The 18,735-nt window shown below is 35.5% G+C and overlaps 1 pseudogene; it reads right to left on the reverse strand.

The window, feature by feature from the left end:
• Nucleotides 1-11,700: 11,700 nt before the first annotated feature.
• Nucleotides 11,701-11,938, reverse strand: LOC102892414 (annotated as a pseudogene).
• Between the last annotated feature and the right edge of the window lie 6,797 nt (nt 11,939-18,735).

Below are 18,735 nucleotides of genomic sequence, written 5' to 3' on the forward strand. Positions count from 1 at the left end.
ATTTATTTTTTGAGGCTGGATTTTAGATATATCTCTATGGCTCAAAGAAAGAGACAAAAAACACCAAAGAGGTAGGTTCACTACCTTATAGTGTCAACCTTGGCAAACCACATGTTGTTTCCACTTCCTTTTCATGAGAGAAGTAAGGCTATGAAGTATGTCAGATAGCCATGCACTCAGGCATCACTCCATTTCAGTGAAAATGGAAAATGGATTTTGACGGACATCTAGTAGCATCCACAGCAGTAGTCATTTCCTGCCACTAAATAATTGTGCATCCACTTTCTACCACACTAGAGTCCACTCACTATAAGGGAGATAACCGCAATCCCACCCAGTTATAGCATCCAACTCAAGTGCAGGATTTCTACTTCTCCATTTTCCACTATTCTGTAATATGATGTCTCATGATCCAATGACCTATAAATTAAAAAACAATTTATCTGGACTCTCATATATAAAATATCATGGTGAATCATATTAGCCACAGAAGAAGCTCTCAATTGGAAAAGGAAATAATAGGAAACATATAGTAAGAACTGGTCTAAAAACATCATTATATATTGCAGAGTAGGAATTGCAAAGACCCCTAGTCCCAGCAGTAGAGGAAGATGGAGTAAAGGGCAAACAAGTTAAGGCAGGGTTAAGCATTCATTTTTGAACTTTCTGTTCTGATCCATTGATCTACGGGTCTTATTTTTACTCGAATACTGCACTGTCTTGATTTTCTATATTTATTGTAAAATTTGAAATCAGGTAGTTTTCCTCAAATTTTGAAAATTGTGTTGGCTATTCTTTTGAAATTTCCTATAATTAGAATTAGCTTGTAAATTTCTACAAAAATCTTTCTGAGATTTTGTTAGAAATTGTAGTCACTTTATAGGTCAATTTGGGGAAAGTTGCCATTCTAACAATATGAGTGTCCAATTTGCAAATTTTAAATGTTCTGTTCATTTATATCTACTGTAATATCTCTTAGAAATATTTTGTATTTTTCAGTGTTCAAATACTGCATTTCTTTTTTAAAAATTTATTCTGAAGTATTTATTTTATGCTTCTTTATGCTTTTGTGAATAGAATTATTTTCTAAAATTTATTTTTGATTGTTCATTGGAAATATAATTTATAGTTTTTTATTTCTCTTGCATCTTTGGTAAACTCTTTTATTGCTTTAGTATTTTTATATATACATTATTTAGGACCTATATATAAATTTATGTTTTCTCCAAATTAAAATAATTTTATTGCTTCTTTTTCAAATTGTGCACCTTTTGTTTTTGTCTTAATTCTCTGATCAGAACCTCTAGTTCAATGTTGAATAGAAGTTGCAAATCTGGATATTCTTGCCTGGTTCCCAATTTTAAGCAGAAAAGAATTGAGTCATCATTAATTATTATGCTAGCCATAAGTTCTTCATATATGCTAGGTATCTGATTGAAGAAGCTCTCTTATATTGCTATTGAGTGCACATTATCACATTTTCATCAAGAATCAGTATTGTATTTTGTCAAATGCTTTTTCTGTGACTATTGAAATAGCGATGTGATTATTTCTTATTTTTTTAACATGGTGTATTACATTAAGTGATTCTTGGATTTTATATCAACTTTCCATTTCTGAAATAAACTCCACTTGGTCATTCTGTATATTTTTAATGTATTGAAGGATTTGATTTGCTAATAAGTTAAAGATTTTTGCATCAATGTTCATGAAGAATGTTGGTTGTAGTGTTCTTTTTTATGTAATGTCATTGCATGGATTTTGTCAGTGCTGAGCTGATCGAGAAGGAAAGTTTTTCATGGTGAGACACCCAGTTGGAAGAATGCACAGGGGCTGACATGAGAATGAAAAGGCAGGCACCTACTTTATTGCTTCTATTGAGGGAGTGCACTTCTGTTTCTGCTCTTCTTCTGCTCCCCTTCTTGTGCTCCCCTTCTTACCAGGGGACCATATGGGTTCCACACATATCAGAGTACAATTCAGCCACACATGTGTGAAACAATAACCTGAATTATGTTTACATATTTTAGGTGCAGGCACCCTACTACACTAATGTAATATTCTAAATCCAGAGATCTGTTCCTAGCCATGACCCGGGATCACAGCCAGATATTGGACCAGCCTGGCCTGGCACCCACAGAGCCGAAGACGATTCAGAAACAGCAGTCACTCGAAGAACTCATTGTTCTCCCCTTTTCTGCCTAAAAGCAGGGCATAAATTTTCATTTGTACACGATCTTCCTCTCCAGTACCAGGAGGAGAACAACTCTTAATCAAAATAAAGGGCTCTTATCATTGAATATTTCACCGACTTGTCTCTATAAACAAACCTTACTAAATAACTCTTATCATCCATTAGTTTGCCTCATATATTTACCTTTCCACAATTTACCACCCAAACCTCTCCTTCTCTGTCTAGTCACTTCTCCACAATTTATCACCCTTCGTCAAAATGGCATATAATCCTCTAAAATGCCCTAATGGCTTCTTTGGGGTTTTCACTTATTTTCGGTGAAGCCCTCATATTCATGCAAAATAATTATTTTCTCCTGCTAATCTGCCTTTTGTTAGTTTAATTAGTATACCCAGCCACTAAATCTGAGAAGGTAGAGGATTTTTTTTCCTCTTCTATAATAGTTAGAGATAGCCCCCTTAAAAAAAAGCCAATTATAATTTTACATCTAATCCTTCTGTCTATACTCTTTATTTTCTAATTTTTTTTCTTATATTTTCCTCCTTAAAAGATCAGTTATAAAAGCTGAAGTCCTAGCTAAGTTTCCTTGTGTGAGATAGTAAAAATAGTAGTAAAAACACTTTTAATACACTGATATGAGAATATATTTTGGATAAAAATTAAAAAAATTGAAATTATTAAAAGTAGTTTTTCTTTCTCTCTCAGGTTTAAAAAGAGATGATAGAATAATTTCATTATACAGTGTTAGGGCAGATGGAAAATGAGAAAGTTTATGGAAATTAGGTAACGAAGAAAAAGAGGACACTTTTTTCTTTTTCCTTTTAAAAATTAAATAAGGATTTTTGTTTTACTTTGCTTATTTTATTATGGTAATATATTTAAAATAAAATTGACTATTTTAACTATTTAAAGTGTATAATTTAGTGGCATTGTTTCTGACCAAAGTTGGGTCCTTTGTCCATTGCATACAGAGAAGACAGATTCTGAAGCAATAGATTTTTCACAGAGAAAAGTGGTTTTTATTTGTGAGGAGGCCTGACAAGAAGGAGACAGGGAAAAAGTCCAAATCTGTCTCTTTGAATAAAAATGTGAATCAAATTTAAAGAATAAGGTGAGGAGGAGTTATGCATATTTATTAATTCTAATTCTGGTGGTCCGAATAAATAGTTTCAGGACTAAGCCATCCAAGGTAAGGAATGTGAAAGAGAGCAGGACAGAACAAAGTAGTTTCAATTTGTCAGAATTTGATTGACCATTCTATATGTGTCTATATTTGGTCTAGGCACTGATGTATTGATGGACCTCTTGCTTTTTAAAGGGTTCCAGATAGCAAACTTGAGTTCTGTAAACCTTGATTCCACTGTGCTCTGTGCTCTCAAGGGAGGTCAGCTTAGAGTCATTTTGCTGCTAACTGTGCCTGCTCAAGTTTTTGGGACCTGTTTAATCCAACTAAGTCTGCTGGTCTCAGGAGCTCTGTGAGAAGGCCTGGTTTTATTTGCTGAAAAACACAAAAAGCAAAAACTATTTGAGTCTGGTTTCAGTGTTATGTCCCTCAGAAGTCACCCAGTTTCAGTGTTAGGGCCTGCTTTCAACATTAAGTTTATTCACATTCTTGTGCAGCCATCAACATCATCCATCTTCAGAACTTTTTCATCATCCCAACTGAAAGTCTGTAGTAATTAAACAATAACTCCCCATTTCCCCACTCCAATCCACCATTTTCTTTCTGTCTCTAGGAATATGACTGTTACAGATACCTCATATAATAAATAAGATTTCAGTATATAATTTTATGAAAATTTTTTCTTGGATAAGATTATCTGAGTATTGATGATGAAGGGGATCAAAAAGTTTTGCCACTGTAAAACTGACTTTTGGGATATTTTGATTTTCTGTTATTAATCTGTTATTAATTTGAGTACTAACTCAGCTAGAAAAATGTAGAAGGTAGGAGGGAAAGTGTTATTTCGTTTTGTTTTGTTGCTCTAACAATAACAGCATTTCTATTATCTAGGAATCATATTGAACAGAAATGGAACTTTTATGTTAAAAGAGAAATGAAAAAAATATAAGCTATCCCTTTCTAATTACCATTAAAACAGAAAAAAAAGAAAAAGAAAAAAAAAATGAAAGCTAAATAATTACACCAAAATTGGTTCTACACTCTTTTGAAGAAAGTAGAATTCTTCAGTTCCTGGTATAGAATTTTCAAGGTCTGAAGTGTCACATAAGCTAGATATATTCTTCTACACAGAATTCTTCCTTTAAGTCTCATAGCTTCTCAGTTAAGCTATTGTTATGATGCTTTAACAGAAATTTTCTGCTTTAGCAGTCTCTTACAAAAGAGATTAAATGGAAATTGTAGAGAAGTACAGAGACAAAAAAAGCTGCACAGTAGGGTGTTTCTCAGCAAGCAACAGGCATAGGGGCTTTCCAGGGTAATATTTTGGAGGTAGGAGAGTAATCTATTAGGAAGAAACAGTAAACAAGTTGCAAATCTATGAGAATCTTACGAATCTACTGCTCTGCAGAGGAATAGAAACAAATGAAACCAGAGTAGCTATAAAATGAGAATGGAATAAATGGATTGAATATGATGATAATCCTTTTTCTTTTTGTTTTCCTTTATATGAGCTATATGGCAAAATGCCAATTTAAGGTATTATCACAACTTATTTGTTACTTATATTTAGGAGAATGAGATGTTTTCCTAAGCATACATTTAGTGTTATCTTAGATCACATTGTTGGCTTTGTTACATTTAAGCTTACATTACCCTCACTTGGGCTTATCTACATGAAATAACACATATTTTATACATCACTTTCCAAAATATACACTCTGGTTTACATAATTTCATATTTGGAGGCATAAAGTTGTTTTTTATTAAAAATAATTTTAATAGTTAATTTTAAAAGTATTTAAATAACTAAAAGACAAAGACAGGAGGTTAATAAATACATTATCAGTAAGTTTTTGCTATGAACTGTGTAAATATAAACATTTTAGGTAAAAAGCAGAATGATGAGATGACTGGATATATCTTATTTTTTTTCATTTTAGCCCATATAAACTGTTCATTTTAGCCAAATGTGAAAATAAGCCAAAACGCATCAATCTAGTCACTTCATAAAAGTCATATGGTTTTAATCTTCCTTGGTGTTCTCTTTTTAAAGATTACACTGCTACATTTAAGAAACATTCACTAATGATTAATTCAGCCAAGCTTGGAATGGTTCTGCAGATAAAACTAATGTAGGAAAGAGACAAAAGAACTAAAATATTAAATAAAGCTATATCAGAGATTGCAACACGCTGATCAGCCCTGCAGCCAGGACAGGGGGACAACTGCAGAATGAAGAAAGATTTTTGCCAGAATTGCTAACAAACCATTTCCCCACACCCACACAATAAAAGAAAAACGGGAAAACAGTCCTAAAGTGGTGCCCTACACAAAATAAGTCATTCATTCCCTATGGGTAAAATCATATGGAACTAATGGATAGAAGGCTGATAATTGCCAGCAGGCCTTTCACACTCTATATTCTTACTTTTTCAAGCTAAATACTCTTATCTTTTCTCATTGTATGCTCATATCATCAAAGGAAAATGAGTAAACAAAGTCTTTAAACTATCATTCACAGAAACTAAAAAGTGATATATAAACTGAATTCCCCCCAAATTTGGAGTTCCTCTCAGTGTCTTTCTTTGAGTCCTCCTCAGTGTCTTTACTCTGTTCCTCTCACTGTCCTCATCTCTCTCTATTGTCTCTTTTCCTCTGAGTCTCCTTTAGGTTCTCTCACTGTCTGCCTCTGAGAGGAGATCATACTCTTTCTGACTATGGAGTGTTACCCCTTCTCCTTTTGACTCCAACTTTGGTGTGTGCTTGAATTCTTTCTCATGCTCAGACAAGAACCTTTTTCTCTCAGTGCAGGACTTGAGTTTTCCCAGCTCAGAGTAATTTGCCCTAAGCTGTATCAAAACCATACTGGCTAAGGTCAGAGAGTTAAAAACTATTTAAGTTAGCAACAATTAATATCATCAATTGACTTGCTTCTAGATTTATATTAATAGTTTTGAGTAAAATAATATATTAAATTTTTAAATTCTAAATTTCTTTCTTTAGTATGGATTATGAAGCACTTTAGATGTTTTTTGTTTGCTTGTTTGTTTGTTCTAATTTCCTCTCCACATTGGGTAAAATAAACTAATAGCTAAAGATCTAGATGAACTGTTTTGCCTGATTTAGCATGATCACCTAAGAAAAATACTATTTTCCCCAGTAACGCTATGGAGCTCTTCTCCGTTCTCTGCTTTCAAGAACTATGAAGGATCTGGGATTTTACCTTACTTATAAGTTAAGCCTGTGAAGGGGACCAAAGGTTTGCCACCCTAAAGCTATCTTTTGTGATATGGATTTTAAGCTGGTTATTGAGAAACAAAAGATTCAGAAAGAAACTTTGACCCTGCCTCTTTCCTGTTGAAGAGATTTAGATAGAAAAACCTACTCTGTGTTTTCCTTAGCCTAATATGGATGAAATATGGTAGATAGGAAGATGCCAAGCATATGCCTGGTAGTTAGATCACTCCCTGTGTCCCACTGATGCAAGATTTTGCCTGCCATGTGTGTTCTGCTCTTCCTCAATTACCTGTAATTTGCCTAGTTTTGGTTTTGAAATCTAAGATATCTTTTCCTCCTTTTCTCTTTTGTCAGAAATTACACACGCGTGCGCGCGCGCACATACACACACACACACAAACACACACACACCCTTAATTTTACATTACTATCTTTGGAATTTTCATGCTTATGTGAATTCCCCATGTACACGTATTAAAATATTTATGTTCTCTATTAATCTGTCTGGTAATCTAAGTATTAAGCCAGGTAGAAGAACTTAGAAGGTAAAAAAATATATACATATTTTTTAGCCTTCACATCTGCCATAGTTTAACATATGTTGAGAAGAAACAGAAGACTCAAGAGTCAGAGACAGCAGACTATTCATGACACAGCAAGCAGAATGAGTTTCATGGTCACATCAATTTCTCTTGTCCCTCAAGTCCCATGGGAATGATACACAGGTAGATACTGTACACACAGTGGGTTTTTGTGACAGTAACTTAACACTGAGCTTAGAAAATCTCTAATTTTATAAAGGCTGCAAGCAAACCTACTCAACTTTTGCCCCATAGGGAGACATTGTCTTTATTATCTTGGTCAGAAAACAAAACAAAACAAAACATAAAAACTTTACTCTTCTCTAGGAAAAGGCAGTAATTACCTCTCTCTTCCAGGGTGGTTTGCTATACAAACATTTTTGAAAAGGTAACACAAGACAGATAATGTCATAAACATATAGAAATTCCATAAAGAATCCCCTATATCAGAATGACAGTTTCCTTTTGATATTATTTTAAACCAAAGGGGGGTGAAATTAGGAAGAAAAAAAATCAAAATAAGACATGAAAATGTTAATGTTATAACATGACTATGTTATACTATGTTATAATTTTTGAATCACTATGTTATACTATGTTATAATTTTTAAACACAAAAATTCATACTCATGAGTATTTCTATAATACTTCTGATGTAAAAGGATTACCATTCTAAAGAGTTTTGGATTTAATATGAGGCCCTGAAGTAAATTAAATGCTCATGCTCAATCTTTTCTATTCCATACCATTACTTATTCATTGTATAAATATTCAAAAAATAAAGCATATGAATGTGCTTATATTTGTCTCTAAACTGAAGTAGTACTTTGGATGTAAAATAACAATTATATTTAAGATTTTCCACTTAATTCTTCAAAAATATTTGTTGAAATGTTAAAAATACAGTAAGATTTCTTTACAAAAAAAATCCTCTAAGCACAATATATGCAGATAAAACACTAAATATCTAATACAGTAAACAAAATTTTCTTTACTCACATGAAATAGTAATGAATTTCAAATTTAAAATATATACATTAAAGTTGAAATTCTCAGCACTCATACAATTTTTAAAAATGTTTTGGTTTCAAAGATGGAGGAGTAGGTAAACACTGTGATTACCTCCTTCTAGATCACATCAAAATTACAATTAAACTACAGAACTGCCATCATTGAGAAATACCTGAAGTCTAGCTGAACAGACATCTTACAACGAAATACATACACAAAAAGCTACCTCAACTGGTAGAAGCCTTGAAGAAGAGGAACCAGCTGGTCTCACATCTGTATGTGGTGGTTAAAAATTGGGAGGAATATCTGAACTGTGGAATCCCCTCCCCCAGAATAGCAAGAGGTCTTGGCCCCACACCAGGCTCCTCAGCCCAGGATTCCAGTGTTGGGAAGAGAAGTCTCCACAACATCTGGCTATAAAAATTGTGGCTGAGTGAGACAAATGGTGGCAGGAGTGACAGATGTTCCTCTCTAAGGGCCCATGTGCTGACTTACTGGCAGACTCATTCACTCGGCTCTTCAGGGCTGGAGCATCACCTCAGGGGAGCCAGGGACATATAGGGAGAAACTGAATTGTCTGGCTTTAGGATGAAGGCTGGAGGAGCAGCTATCTTTCAGACAGAAGTGCTGGCAGAAGCCACTGCTTCTTTGTTGAGCCCTCCTCACTCCCAGCTTGCAGACATAGGTGGCTGCCATAACTGAGTCTTCATCAGTTTGACTAAGACATACACAACTTGCAGACCCAGTGGCTTTCTTATACAAATAGTCTGTCTTGACTCATGCTGTGGGCTTTCCTAAAATCTCTCGAAGATTCACAAAATCTCAAAAGCAGCATTTGGTTTCAGTCTTAGCACAGCTCTTGGTGAGTGGCCTCAAGCCTGGCACTACTGTCATCAGGCCTTGGTTCATGGCTTGGCCTTTTGAGGCACCTCCAAGCCCTGTGCAAGTGGCAGCCATCTATAAATTGCTTGGTGGCTTATTCCAGGTGGCCTCAGTCAGGGCACAGGCTACGGATGAACTAGGCATGTGGCAGGGGTTCTTCCAGGAGGCCATGGGGCCAGCATGTCACTGGCTTCTGATGAAGCCAGAGCATTACCCAGAGCCAAATCTGAGGATGACACACTCAAAGGGAAGATTATCAGGCACCAGAGACCTGAAAAATTGAATCCTGCTCTGAAGGATCAGTTCCTACACAACAGCTCCTCTGCTAGAGTCATGGCCAGTTCTCACAACCAGTTAGCCAGAGAGTCAATTCCTCCCACTGTCATGCAAACAGTAACTAAGGTTAAACTTCAACAAGAGGGCAGACACGACCCATACAAGGGACTCACTTGGATAACAAGGTTCAGGTGACCATGGATACTGCACCTCTGGGTCCCACAGGACACCTACTATATAAGGCCACTCTATTAAAAAAAAGGGAGACAGAACAACTCTAATTAATACATAGAAACAAACACATAATAGCAGCTGAAATAAGGAGACAAAGAAATATGCTCAAATGAAAGAACAGAACAAAACTCCAGAAAAAAAATGGAGACAAGCAAGCTACCAAATGCAGAGTTCAAAATTCTGGTTATAAGGATGCTCAATAAACTGAGAGGAAGAAAAGATGAATTCAGTGAAAACTTTAACAAAGAGGCAGAAAACATAAAAATGGAGACGGAAAATATATATAAAAAAAAAACGAAGAATACAATAACTAAATTAGACTGTATTAGAGGGAATCAACAGTAGATTAGATGAAACAGAGGATTGGATCAGTGATTTAGAAGGTAAAGTAGCAGAAAATACCCAATCAAAACAACCACAAGAAAAAAAATCAAAATAATAATAATAATAATAATAATAATAAATAATAATAATAATAATAATAAGGCTAGTTTAAGGAGCCCCTGGAACAACATCAAGAGTACTAACATTTGCATCCTAGGGAAACCAGAAAGAGAAGAGAGGGAAAAAGGAATTGAAAACCTATTTGAAAAAATAATGACAGAAAACTTTCTTAACATAGAGAAGGAAATAGATAAACAAGGTTGTTAAGTGGAGAGATTCTCAAATAAGATGAATCCAAGAGGTCCACAGCAAGACACATCATAATTAAAATACCAAAGGTTAAAGACAAAGAGAAAATCTTAAAAGCACCAAAAGAAAAGCAATTAGTTACCTATAAAAGAGCTCTAATAAGATTGTCAGCTGATTTCTGAACAGAAATGTTACAGGTTAGAAGGAATTGGCACAAAATATTTAAAGTGATGAAAAGAAAAGACCACAACTAAGACTATTCTACCCAGTAAATCTTCCCAGATAAGAAAAAGCTAAAGGAGTTTATCACCACCAAACATGTATTACAAGAAATGTTAGGGGGACTTCTTTAAGAGAAGAAGAAAAAAAGATCAAAAATACAAATAATAAAATAACAACAACTGTGTATCTATCAATCATTACTTTAAATGTAAATGGATTGAATGCTCTAATCAAAAGGTAGTATGGACAAATGGATAAGAAAACAAGACCTTTACATATATTGCATACAAAAGACTCAATCAGATCAAAAGACACACACAAACTTAAAGGAATGGAAAAAGATATTTCATGAAAATGGAAACAAACAAACAAAAAAGCTGGGGTGACAATACTTATACCAGATAAAATGGACTTCAAAACAAAGGTTATAACAAGAGACAAAGAAGCACCCAGAAATCTCTGTTCTGGGTATATTATATTCGAAGAAACCCAGAACACAACTTAGAAGGGACATGTGAATCCATATGTTCATTGCAATATTATTAACAATAGCTAAGATATTGAAGTAATTTGTGTGTCCAATAATGGATGAACAAATAGAGGTGGTATATATATAGAATAAAAAATTATCCGCCCTAAAAAAAAAAAAAATCTTGCCTTCTGCAATAATACAGATGGACTTAGAGGGTATTGTGGTAAGTGGAGTAAGTCAGACAAAGACAAATATTACATGATTTTACTTGCATGTGGAATCTAAAGAACAAAATAAACAAATAAAATAGAAACAGAATCATAGATACAGAGAACATTTTGATGATTGTTGCCAGGTGGGAGATGGGTTAATGGGAAAGGTAAAAGGAAAAATAGATAAAGCAATACAGATTGGCAGTTGCAAAATAGTCATGGGGATATAAAGTATAGTAATGTAAATATAGTCAATAATATGAAAACAGTAAATAAGAAGTTAAATAAATAAATAAATAAATAAATTTCATCAGTTTTATTTGTTATTATAATTACATTAGTTGATTCATGTTGTGGTCATTAAAATTAGATATGTTTTTTAAAACTCATACTTATTTTTACTTGGCGCATTTGTTATTTGACTACAAAAAGCTCTTTTTTCTTTCTTAATAATGAAATAACATGAAAATTAAAAGAAAAAATGAAATTGGTAAAATGAAGAACACCAAGAGACAGACGAGACACTCCCTGCCACCATAGTTGGTCAGGAATGAAAGAGGGCTCTCTATCAAGCTACAAGCGTGCAGGTCTCCGTGGGCATTACTGACAGAAAAGAAGGCATTTCACCACAAATGGAGGCAGAGGATGGTACAAAAGAACTTCTCTCAAAAGAGGTTTTCTAACACAGACACAAGGATGATGAGCTGGTCCTCCTGGACATGGACCTCACAGTAAGTCAGGAAGTCGGCGCTGCTGGAACACTTTCACCCTGTCTATGCAGGCTTCCATCTTCAACTGCTTCACAGCCCTCCTGGCCTGGGAGGTACTGGTGGTGCTGTTACTGGACAGGCCCTCCTTCATCCTGTGGCATTATTGAAGAAGTGGTCTGGAAATAGGCCTGAGCAGGGGATAAGCTGGTGTGTGGTCAAATGAGAGGCTGATTCAGGGCTCCTGCTTTGAGGCTCACCTGACACAGAGCAGAACAGGTTCCCCTGAGGCCACAGTTTACTGGGCCTCACCTGATGGCCTTCCCCAACCTGCACACCTCCCCCGGCTTGCAAGTCCCAGCTCCAGCCAGACTTGTAATGAACTCAGGAGAGGGGGATCTTAAGAAGAGCACACTGAGTCTAAACAATGCTGGAACCTGCTGGTCACCAGTCACTAAGTAACTGCCCTTTTTATCTGACCCCTCATGGAAACTAGACTGAAGTAGGCAGGTCCCTGCTCAGAGGAGGGAAAGGCAGCTGACTGATTTTGTGGCTGGGTCAGTGTGCTGGTTTCCTAGGGCTGCTGTGACAAGTTATTACAAACTTGGCGACTTAAATTCTGGTATTATTTATTCTCACAGTTCTAGGGGCTATAAATTCAAAAATCAAAATGTCAGCAGGGCAATGTTCGTTTTGAAGGGTATAGGGGAGGGTCCTTCCTCTCCATTTTCCAGCATCTGGGAGACCTGGGCTTGTAGAGTCATCTCTTCAATCTCTGCTTCCATCTTCACCTCACATCTGTTCTCTGTGTCTCTCTGTGTCCTCATTTTGTCCTATAAGGTCCCCAATCTTGGGGGTTGAGATCTGCTCTAATCCAATATGACCTCTCCTTAACTGAGTACATCTGCAAAGATTTGATTTCTAGATAGTCACATTCTGACTAAGAAATGCCTCTCTGAGAATGGTATGGTATTTCATGGTTGTGTGAAAGAAATTTATCTTAGAGTGACTGGAACATGGACTGATAAGCAGTCTATGCAACAGAATTAGTAACTTATACCCATTTCAATTTCCTCATTTTACAAATGAAACAACTGAGGTCCAGTCAGTTATTTTTCCAAAGACATTAAACAACTAATTAGTAGAGAAAATATGATAAAAACCCCAAATCAATCAGTCAGTCAATGAATCATTTACTCATTTATCTAACCCTTACTATGTCAAGAATGGCACTGAAGAAACAAGGACATGATTCAAACATGCTTTCTGCCCTGTACTCAGTGTGGGAGACAGAACTGACAGCAGCATATGCAATGATCACAGAAGTCCGCAAACAGTAGAGGGGTCAAAAAGAAGATGACTGATTCTTCTTGGGGTGGGATAAGAGAAAAGTGAGAAGAGTATCGTACTTAATCTGAACTTGGAAAGGTAAGTAGGAACTCACCAGGCAGAGAGAAAGGGAGTTCCAGGCACAGGGAACAGCATCTACAAAGATGGAAAAAAAAAAAACGAACAAGACTGGCATGCACAGTAAACTCTGCATAGTTCTTTATTCCTGGAGCTCATGAGGACAGATCAGGGAGGGTCTCGAATGCTATGCCAAGGGGGTGAGACTTATATCAAATAGACAGTTGTAATCAACTGAATGACAAGGGTCAGGGGGAAGGAAGTTGCCCAGGGAGATGACGCTACATCATATATCATGCTTAAAAAAAGAAAAAGTGGGGTTTGCAAGGTGTTCAATAGATTCAGATGGGGAAGGTTGAACTTAAGGTGCCTTTAGGACACTGAAAACAACATGCCCAGCAGACAGGTGGACCAACATATTAGAGCTTGGAAGTGAGTTTGTGCTAGAGATGGAGACTACAAATCATGACTTGTGTGGGGCAGCAGAAGTCTCATTCATGGAAAGATAGGGAGAACAAGAGTTGAAGGCTGGGCTAGCTGAGAGCCTTACTCAAAGCAGCAAGTCGGGAGCTGGGCAGAAGAAGGAGACACCATGCTCATCTCTGGTCTGTTTCTCTGCTCTTCAGTCTGCATTTTCAGATTTGTACAAGTAAGATTCCAGTGACAATAAAACCAATAAATAATTCTTTAAAGACCAAATGGCACAAAATTTCTAGGATTGTGTCTGAGACTTCGAAAAGTAAAATTTTACAAAATGAAGACGTGACAGATGAGCTACTGTGTCACCATTAACATCAACTATTATGTAGTTTGTTTGAAGAGTGTTATCTTAAGTGAGGCTGTTGGCCATTATCTTAAGTGAGGCATTGGCCATTACCATAACATTCTTCTACAGAGATCATGATACCTACAAGCCTGTTCTGTGAATTACCTCAACTATACACACCGCACAGCACACACCATGTAGTCAAAACAACAGCACAAATGTAGTGAGCCATGAGCTTTGATGTGTGAAAATGCATTCATGCCATTCAGCTAACCCCTAGTCGGATCCCTTCATCCCATCAGCATAGTTATTCAGTCACCTTGCATAGATTTAGGTGCAGCCCTAATGTCAGAGCAAAACCAGTGGCTACCAGGAGTCCAGACACACTTCCTCTCCCTGGATGGTCTCTCCTGCCCTGCACGGGGCCACCTTCATGACTCCCACAAATGTGGGTGATCCTCTCTGATGTGGGCTTCCAATGCCATGGCTTATCCATGGTCTTCTGGGAAACAGCAGTCTCAGCAGACAGACCTAGCAGTCCAACTAAGATGAAGTGTAAAATTAGATAATTTTTAAATATATATATATTTTTTATTTTTCATTTATAGTTGACATACAATATTATATTAGTTTCAGGTGTATAACATAGTGATTATACAGTTATATGACTTATGAAATGACCGTACTAATAAGCCTAGTACCCATCTGACACCACACACTGTTATTACAATATTATTGACTATATTTCCTATGCCATACTTTATAACCCTGTGACCATTTTTATAACTGGTAATTTCCACATCTTAATCCCTTTACCTTTTATACCCATCCCCCAACCCTTCTCCATCTGGTAGCTATCAAAATGTTCTCTATAACTCTAAGTTTGTTTCTGTTTTGTCTGTTTATTTTGTTCTTTAGATGCCACATGTAAGTGAAATCATATGGTATTGGCCTCTTTCTATGACTTATTTCACTTAGCATAAAACCCCCTAAGTTCCTCCATGTTATTTCAGAAGGTAAGATTTCATTTTTTTATGGGAACCTGATGTGGGATGGCATTCAGCAGGGGACCTCCACAGTCAAGATATCGCTCTCATTTTTTAACTGCCACACCATGTGTGTGAGACCTGCTCATTCTGAGTCCCATCTCTTCTACTAATGTCCACATGGTTTCTTTATATCCTTAGTTGAACTTTTGTTCAGCTAGTATTCAGGTGTTTCTCTATGATGGTTGTTCTGTAGTTTAGTTATAATTTTGATTTCATAGGTAGATTTTTTTAAATGTTCTCAAACATATTATTATTATACTGAAAAGTTGTCCCAAGAATATGAGTACATTATTAGAAATAGAAAGCTTTTTCGATATGTTTGAGATATAATCTATTTCTTGCATTTTTCAGGCATTGAAGTATATTTCCACCCAAATTCTAATTTAGGAAGAAATTCTTTCAGAAATATTCAAAGTGTAAATTATGTGTAAGTTGAAAATTCTGAAGTTTTTATAATTTATTTACTTTTTAAATGTAATCTGAAAGCCAAACTTCTTATTGTTGGAAATAAATTTTATTTACAATCTTCTTGCCTTAAATTTCAACTGTATTTATTATAAGTGCTTCAGCTGCCTGACTCATTGTGCCGTTTTCAGGAGGCTCTGTGCAATTCTCTTTTTAAGGATAGATTCATAGAACTAGATAGAGCTGCATGAATTTCACTTTGCCATTCATAATAACTGGCTACAGGAAACTGAAACAGCCTTATCTACCAATCCTGTGAGTCATTCTTTCTTGTGTCATAGTGGCCTCAGCCCTTTGCCATCAACCAACAAGACTGCCATCTGCTCAGAGTATAAAGTTCTGACTCATTCTGGCTGAGATTCACACCTCTGACTGAAGTGAGAGGGCTTTGCAGCTTAGGGTAGAGAAATTTTGCCCCTGGTTATGGTGACCTTGACTTATGAAAGTTTCAAATTCTGTGTTTGAATCAAGAGTTCAAGGACTTGCCCTGGAAAAGAAAATAACTCAACCCTATATCATACAGATAACATTTTTTATGGACACCACTTGGCGCTCTGGAGTAGGACACATGAGTAAGTTATTTCTATGTCCTTTAGGTTTAATGAAGATGCCCTATGAACTTCTTGCTTACTCACCTAGGAGTCATAGTGAGTTTCCTGAATATGAAAGCCCCAATGGCTGCAATGAATTCTCAGAATCCCTTCAGTGGAAACAGAGATCAGGCTTACTCTATACATTAGTATATTGAGTTGATTTTCTAAGTTATTTGAGTTCTCCATATCCTTTATTGTGAAGAAACTTCATGTAAATGCATTATAACATTATGAAAGTCAATTTTAATTTTTTTCTCTAACAAATATAATTCTTATTTATGCATCTATTTATTCACACATTCATTTTCATTCTCATCCTCCTGTATATATTTCACTGGTTAATTGAAAACAGCATGGATTCACTGTAGCATAATATCATTTTACCACTTAAGCCATATCAGCTGTTCTATAAAGGAAAGCTATGCATCCTGTCATCAGTAGATTATAAACTCACTAGGTTAGACAGGTGTCTTCTCCTCAGTCTGTCTTAGCAAAGTGTCAGCAAAGGGTCTGCAAAAATGTTGACCAAAAACATTTAGTATTGAATAAAGGGATGAAGAAATACAATAAATGAATATCAGAAGGAGTTGTTCTAGACAATTAGAATTTCACACAACATTGCAGCTATTTAAATATGAGGCGTACTACACAGACAAATTTTGGTAATTAAGATTTTTAAAACTTTGAGATCTGAAAGTATGCTATTATCACAACTTTGGAAAACACCAGAAGACATAGAACAATTTTACTTTTTATATACATATATCTTCATGAAATTTCTGTGGTGTATAATTCTATATTTTTCTATATATATGATAAGCAAAAGACAAGAACGAGTAGAAAGGAGGACAAGGAGAGGAAGAAGAAGAGAAAAAGCAACAATATAAGCATGAGAAAAAGACTAGAAGGAAGTAGGAGCAAAAATGAAAGAGAAATGAAAATGAGTAAGATTAAAAAAAAAAACATTTGGATATTACAAATAGAAAATGAACACTGTCAGAGTTTTCAGCCAGTATTCTTCATACGACTTTGGAATTCAAGACTCCTTTTGAAAATGACAGTCTGTATTTAGAGAAAAAGAAATATAAATGTTCAAGTAAACTAGGATTGTAATAAAAATATAGAAATATGAAAATTTAAAGAAAGACTAATTGTTTTGCATAGAAATATTTCTCTATAACCCTATATATGCATTTGGGTGTTTAGTTTACATATAAAAATATAAAAACCATAATATTTAAATTGGACACACATACACTGTAAAATAATTTTTATTCCAAGATTAAAACATAAATTTGGCCTTTATTTATGAGGTTATGCAATGCAAGAAAGTGCTTGTTGAGAGAACTGCTCAATTTTCTCCTAGGATGAGGGTTTTCTTTAGAGTTTAGAGTGTATGTACTGTTGTCACAAGTCTGAATGAAGAGACAAGGACTGGATAATTCTGAAATTAACAAGGAACAGCATGAAGTCTCTACAGCTAAAAGTCAGTCACATTTGTGATTTACCTGAAGTAGTAGAAAATTACTAGGCAAGGAAATTTCCCAGGGAGATTGACAACACACAGACGTGTGCATGCATTCCACAGACCTTTGTTGGCCCACTAGTATGTATGAATGAGTCCATATGTTCACTACTTGAGAATATAGCCTTATCCTTCCATTGTTCATTTCCTGGTGAGGCAAATATGTAAAGAATACATGTTTTCCCAATGGGCTTGCTAGAAAATAGGAATCTGGAGCTATCTGTGTCCAACTTTTCCATTGAATATTTGAAACTCTTGGCCAACTCAGAGAAGTAACAAGGTAAAAGCAAAGGTGTGGCAATGTCCGTATTATAGGTTTTAGCTCTAAGATCCAAATGTGTCTGATTCTACTTCTTCTCTAAGCTTACTGTTTGTGAGAGTCAATACATTCACCCATCTTGTTTTTAAAAACTCCAAAACAATAACAAAAGCAATTATGAGTCAATGTGAAAAGTGCTTTTAAATTTTCTTACTTCAATTGATTTTAGTACAGAAAAAAATAAAATAAGAAGTAATCAAGTGCCACAGAAGCAGAGAGAAGGGTATGATTAACTCAACTGGGTTGCTAGGAAAACAATTTATGCAAAATGTGAGATTCGGATTCTAAATAAAATACATTGTATTAGTTAGTTACTGACATGAAACAAACTACCCACAAATTTAGTGACATGAGTCTAGGTCATCTAATCTCAGGTCAGCCTACAGATGGTTGGGGTAGGATAGTGTCAGCTGAATAGATTCAACTCTGCTTTATATCATTTCTCAGTATATAGCTGGCTTGTAATTGTTATTATTGTGGGGAGAAAGGTCCAAAAGAGAACCAGAAGTCAAAGGCTTTCACACTCAGATTTGAGACTAACATATCATCACTCCTGTTGCCTTCTATTAGTAAAATCAAATCTCATAACTACCCAGATTCAAAGCGTGAGTAGATTTCAAGTTTTATGAAAACTGTAAAGTCTTACTCCAAAATATGGATACAGGAAGGTCATTAATTAAAGTTGCTAATGCAATCAACCCACTAGATAGGTGGATATAGATGGGTAGATGGAGAAAGAGAGAGAGATGCTTTACATATATGTGAGTATCTGAACCAAAGACAGTTACATAATGTATTGTGTAGATGGTTTATAACAGCATATAGTT

Source organism: Pteropus alecto, unplaced genomic scaffold (genome assembly GCF_000325575.1).
Source record: "Pteropus alecto unplaced genomic scaffold, ASM32557v1 scaffold62, whole genome shotgun sequence".
In the NCBI taxonomy this organism is placed as follows: domain Eukaryota; kingdom Metazoa; phylum Chordata; class Mammalia; order Chiroptera; family Pteropodidae; genus Pteropus; species Pteropus alecto.